General features: G+C 39.3%; 1 long non-coding RNA gene across 1 annotated transcript; it reads right to left on the reverse strand.

Moving 5' to 3' along the window:
- Window positions 1-579: 579 nt before the first annotated feature.
- Window positions 580-1,789, reverse strand: LOC113928736. Its single transcript, XR_003521951.1, has 3 exons — window positions 1,679-1,789; window positions 1,006-1,069; window positions 580-718 (listed from the first exon to the last, which is right to left on the reverse strand). It is a non-coding gene; the product is annotated as an uncharacterized LOC113928736 (long non-coding RNA).
- Between the last annotated feature and the right edge of the window lie 4,864 nt (window positions 1,790-6,653).

The following is a 6,653-nucleotide window of genomic DNA, read 5'->3' on the forward strand; positions in this document are numbered from 1 at the left end:
TCTATATTCTTGTTAATAAAGGGCATTCTCATCATTAAGAATAATTTTTAAGAGAAAATAGCAGCTGCTTGTATATCATCACATTGATCTTACCTTGTGAGGATGTTGACAGGCTTTACTAAAATCTTCCTTTAACCACTAAGTCTCAGAATTGGAAGGAAGGAAAGGGAGAGATTGAATCATTTGAAATTAATAGGGGACCCATCTAAAGGTGAAATATGTTCTAAGTTATCACAGAAGACAATTTGGTAGCCCAAAACATGACACCATTATCTAGACCAATTAGAGGCTGATAATTATTTTTTCTTCACTAAATGTTTTGAGGAGCTACTGTGGGTAGGCTTTATGCACACATTAGTAAAAAGGAAATATAGTGGTGTGGAAATCCAAAATTCTTATAGTATTTTTAACATGAATTACAACTAGCAGCAGATACTCTGGGAATAATTATTTAATGATTATATTATCCCGCAATTTAGTGGCTTAACACAGCAGTCACTTATTTTGCTCTAAGATTTGTATGTAGGTTAATAATTTCACTTGAGCTCAACTAAGCTATTCTTCTGCCAGTCTTGATTAGGTTCGCTCATGCTTCTGTGTTTAGCTGCTATTTCTGCTTCTGAGTTGCTTCTGCTTCTGGGCGTTGACTCATCAGCTGAGATCATGAGAGTGACTTGGTCCCATGTCTTACTCATCCAGGAGGCCAGAGCAGCCATCTCTACAAGGTGGAAATGTAGAGGGTCAAGAGCATCAAGAGAGAACAAGCCCCAGTAGGCAAGCTTTTTTCAATTATCTGTCCATATCAAGTAGATTTGCTAATGTGCCACTGGCCAAAAGAAGCCATGTGGATAGTCCAAGATTCAGTGTTAGAGGAGACCATTGCAGGCATGAATATGCAAGGCATTAGTAAAAAAGGAAGCATGATTATAATGATATCTATCACAGGGTGCCCTGACACCCCAATGCTTCTCTTTTCTCATAAAGCAAAAGACATTTATTTCTTACCAGGACCCCCAGAAGTCTCACAGGATGATCATGGAATCAATCTCGAAATCCAAGACCCTAAAGTCTACAATCAAATTTAATGAGATTTTTTGATATAGTTATTCTTGATTCTGAAATCTATGAAATAAAAAGCAAATTATCTGACCTCCTCATACGTACACCCCATGGTGGAATAGGAGTGTGATAGTCAAAAAAGATTCTGTAGTTTGTAAGGGGTGGGGAAACAAAAGGCATATAAAGTCTGCTGTAGAAGTCTTCTGAAGTCTTGAAAGTTTCCTGTTGCCGGAGCGCCTGGGTGGCTCAGTCATTAAGCGTCTGCCTTCGGCTCAGGTCATGATCCCAGGGTCCTGCGATCAAGCCCCGCATCGGGTTCCCTGCTTAGCGGGAAGCCTGCTTCTCCATCTCCCACTCCCCCTGCTTGTGTTCCCTCTCTCGCTGTGTCTCTCTCTGTCTCAAATAAATAAAATCTTTAAAAGAAAAAAGAAAAAGAAAGGTACCCGTTGCCAAGGCCCTTATACACAGAATGTTCCTTAATGAGGGCCCAGTTCTGTTCCCTGAGAGTGACACCCCATTCCATTATCTTCTGTTATTCTTGGCTTTTCTCTCTGGACTCTTGGATTCACACACTCACACATTTTTATTTTTAATGTTAAAAAAAATGCTCTGTACTTACAATGTAGTTGCTTTCTAAGCCTGTTACTTGATCATAGAAAGGTCTAAAAGTCTTTTAGAAACTTGAGCAGTATCATTCCATTTTTATCTAATCTGGTATGGTCTTTTGTTAATAAAACTCTCTTAAAAACCTGTGGAATTTCTACATAGCAAATTGAGGCCCACTCTATTCAAGCAGAAATGCACCAACAGTTCTTTTTTAGATCAGCCTTTTTCCACTCTGGACACTTCAGGTTTCTATGGACAATGTCATAAAGATCCTTAGAATCCTTTTTGTCTGACTCATCTGCTCTCAGTGGAGGGGGCTTTTGCTCTTCAGGAGACATTTTAAAATGTCAGGAGACATTTTTTCATTGTCACAATTGGAATGAGAGTGGTGTTCTGTCATTTAGTGGGTAAAGGCCAAGGATATTCCTAAACGTCTTTCAATGAACAAGACACTCCCCACAATGAAGAATTATCTAGTCCCAAATGTCAATAGTACTGAGGTTGAAAAACCCTGGTCTAGTTTGTAGTATCTACTAGGCACTGACTTAAATAGTTGAGAAGTGTTAAGAGAAGTTTGTGGTTTGTACAGCCATACCCTTGCCTGAATATTTCTCCTTAAACTGTATTTTCTTTAAAAATCATTTATAAGCTAGAGAGGATGAACTGAGAGTCAAGTTTATTTTCTAACCCAGCAAGTCCTGTTCATCTCTCTGCCCTCTAAATTTTGCTTACATATTAAATGGTCCCCTGTTTAGTTCACCTACCTGTTATAATACCTTATTTTATGTGGTTAGGTTCACCTAACAGATATTTTTGACATCATTTCTAATCAGACCCAAATAGTTTTAGGAACTTTTTTGAGATTCCAAAATACTACAAGTGACAGTTTTGCCAACTGTTACAGACCCACACAAGCTGCCATTTTTCTAGCATCCAAAAACAATTTCCTCATCAAATTTTTCAGCCTTCACTAACAGTTTTGTCCCTGTTTCTGGACTGCATTAACAATTTCCTTGTTGCCACTGCCTGGCACACAATCCCAAAGCCAACGTCATGTTTTATATTCTTTTTATAGCAGTGCCTCATTTGTGGTACCAATTTTGATATCAGTTAACTTTTTTCCTGTGTAATAAAGCACATCAACTTTTAGTAACAGAAAAAAAAAAAGCCCCAAATAGTATTTAGTTCACAATTCTGTGGATCATCAATTTGGACTGGACTCAGCTAGGTGGTTCTTCCTTGGGCAATGGACATGATTTCTCATGCATCTGCATTCAATTGGTCATTTGGAAAGTATTCTTTGCAGAGCTGACTGGCTGTCAATGGGGCAGTGAGACTTGACTGGGCTATATGCCACTCAACACACAGAAGGCTACCCCAAGATCAAGTACAGGAAAGTGCTTTTCAGGGGTCTGTTCCTTTGTCATGTTTGATACTGACCCATTATCCAAAAGGCCAAAACAAATTACACGGTCAAACCAAGATTCAGTTTAGGAAGGGATTATCCAAGGTAACAGTCACAGAGAAGCATAAATATAGCATAATAAACCAGAGGATATTTTTTAAAACCACTTTACTCAGATTGGTTAACATATAAAAAGGTGTACATATTTAATATATGCAATTCTATGTATTTGCAGATAAGTATATACCATGAAACCATCACTGCGATCAAAGTCATAAACATATCCATCACCTCCCAGTTTCCTCCCACCGATTATTCTTACTATTTTTGCATATATGTATAGAAATACTTAACATAAGATCTGCCCTCTTAGAAAATTTTAAGTATATAATATTGTTAGTTATATGCATCATGCTGTAGGTCTCCAGATCTTTATTATCTCTATTTATCTTGTATAACTGAAACTTTGGACTCTTTAACAATCACCACCCAAATTCCCCCTCCCCACAAACAACTTAAATGTTGTTTGTTAAATCAACAGATAAATGGATAAATAAAGTGTGGTATAGGGGTGCCTGGGTGGCTCAGTCGTTAAACATCTGCTTTTGGCTCATGATCCCAGAGTCCTGGGATCGAGCCCCGCATTGGGCTCCCTGCTCAGTGGGAAGCCTGCTTCTCTCTCCCCCACTCCCCCTGCTTGTGTTCCCTCTCTACTCTCTCTTATAAGGAATATAAAATAGTCAAACTCATATAACCCCAAAGTTTTAAGAGTTTTCTTAATAGGTCTTTATTAGCAACAACAAAAATTACTTCTTTTAGAAAGGAATAAACGGATATGCACATATTGTATCTATTTATTTTCTTTAATTTTTATTGTTATGTTAATCACCATAATTACATCATTAGATTTTGTTTTTTTTTTAAAGATTTTTTATTTTATTATTTATTTGAGAGAGAGAGAATGAGAGATAGAGAGCACGAGAGGGAAGAGGGTCAGAGGGAGAAGCAGACTCCCCGCAGAGCAGGGAGCCTGATGTGGGACTCGATCCCGGGACTCCAGGATCATGACCTGAGCTGAAGGCAGTTGCTTAACCAACTGAGCCACCCAGGCGCCCACATCATTAGATTTTGATATACTGTTCCATGATTCATTGTTTGTGCATAGCACCCAGTGCTCCACACAGAACATGCCCTCTTTAAAACCCATCACCAGGCTAACCCATCCAACCACCCCCCCTCCCCATTAGAACCCTCAGTTTGTTTTTCAGAGTCCCTCATGTCTCATGGTTCATCTCCCCCTCCGATTTACCCCCCTTCATTCTTCCCTTCCTGCTATCTTCTTCTTCTTTTTTTTTTCTTAACATATATAGCATTATTTGTTTCAGAGGTACAGGTCTGTGATTCAACAGTCTTGCACAATTCACAGCACTCACCATAGCACATACCCTCCCCAATGTCTATCACCCAGCCACCCCATCCCTCCCATCCCACCCCTACTCCAGGAACCCTCAGTTTGTTTCCTGAGATTAAGAATTCCTCATATCAGTGAGGTAATATGATACATGTCTTTCTCTGATTGACTTATTTCACTCAGTATAACACCCTCCAGTTCCATCCAAGTTGTTGCAAATGGCAAGATCTCATTTCCATTCATCTCATTCCTTTTGATGGCTGCATAATATTCCATAGTGTATATACACCACCTCTTCTTTATCCATTCATATGTCGATGGACATCTTGGCTCTTTCCACAGTTTGGCTATTGTGGACATTGCTGCTATAAACATTGGGGTGCACATACACCTTCGGGTCCCTACATTTGTATCTTTGGGGTAAATACCCACAAGTGCAATTGCTGGATCGTATGGTAGCTCTATTTTCAACTGTTTGAGGAACCTCCATACTGTTTTCCAGAGTGGTTGCACCGGCTTGCATTCCCACCAACAGTGTAGGAGGGTTCCCCTTTCTCCACATCCCCGCCAACATCTGTCATTTCCTGACTTCTTAATTTTAGCCATTCTGATTGGTATGAGGTAATATCTCATTGAGGTTTGGATTTGGATTTCCCTGATGCTGAGCGAATTGAGAACTTTTTCATCTGTCTGTTGGCCATTTGGATGTCTTCTTTGGAAAAATGTCTGTTCATGTCTTCTGCCCATTTCTTGATTGGATTATTTGTACTTTGGGTGTTGAGTTTGATAAATTCTTTATAAATTTTGGATACTAGCCCTTTATCTGATATGTCATTTGCAAATATTTTCTCCCATTCTGTCGGCTGTCTTTTGGTTTTGTTGACTGTTTCTTTTGCTGTGCAAAACCTTTTTATCTTGATGAAGTCCCAAGAGTTCATTTTTGCCCTTGTTTCCCTTGCCTTTGGCGAAGTTTCTAGGAAGAAGTTGCTGCGGCTGAGGTCGAAGAGGTTGTTACCTGTGTTATCCTTTAGGATTTTGATGGACTCCTGTCTCACATTTAGGTCTTTCAACCATTTGGAGTCTATTTTTGTGTGTGGTGTAAGGAAATGGTCCAGTTCCATTCTTCTGCATGGGGCTGTCCAATTTTCCCAACACCATTTGTTGAAGAGACTGTCTTTTTGCCATTGGACATTCTTTCCTGCTTTGTCAAAGATGAGTTGACCATAGCGTTGAGGGTCCATTTTTGGGCTCTCGATTCTGTTCCATTGATCTATGTGTCTGTTTTTGTGCCAGTACCATACTGTCTTGATGATGACAGCTTTGTAATAGAGCTGGAAGTCCGGAATTGTGATGCCGCCAGCTTTGCTTTGCTTTTTCAACATTCCTCTGGCTATTCAGGGTCTCTTCTGGTTCCATACAAATTTTAGGATTATTTGTTCCATTTCTTTGAAAAAAGTGGATGGTATTTTGATGGGAATGGCACTGAATGTGTAGATTGCTCTAGGTAGCATTGACATCTTCACAATGTTTGTTCTTCCAATCCATGAGCATGGAACGTTTTTCCATTTCTTGGTGTCTTCCTCAATTTCTTTCATGAGTAGTTTATAGTTTCCTGAGTACAGAACCTTTGCCTCTTTGGTTAGATTTATTCCTAGGTATCTTATGGTTTTGGGTGCAATTGTAAATGGGATCGACTCTTTAATTTCTATCTCTTCTGTCTTGTTGCTGGTGCATAGGAATGCCACTGATTTCTGTGCATTGATTTTATATCCTGCCACTTTACTGAATTCCTGTATGAGTTCTAGCAGTTTTGGCATGGAGTCTTTTGGGTTTTCCACATAAAGTATCATATTATCTGCAAAGAGTGAGAGTTTCACTTCCTCTTTGCCAATTTGGATGCCTTTGATTTATTTTGTTGTCTGATTACTGTGGCTAGGACTTCTAATACTATGTTGAATAGCAGTGGTGATAGTGGACATCCCTGCCGCGTTCCTGAGCTTAGGGGGAAAGCTCTGAGCTTTTCCCCATTGAGAAGGATATTTGCTGTAGGTTTTTCATAGATGGCTTTTATGATACTGAGGTATGTACCTTCTATTCCTATCCTCAGAAGAGTTTTGATCAAGAAAGATGTACTTTGTCAAATGCTTTTTCTGCATCTATTGAGAGGAACAT

This window comes from Zalophus californianus, chromosome 5 (assembly GCF_009762305.2).
Source record: "Zalophus californianus isolate mZalCal1 chromosome 5, mZalCal1.pri.v2, whole genome shotgun sequence".
In the NCBI taxonomy this organism is placed as follows: Eukaryota; Metazoa; Chordata; class Mammalia; order Carnivora; family Otariidae; genus Zalophus; species Zalophus californianus.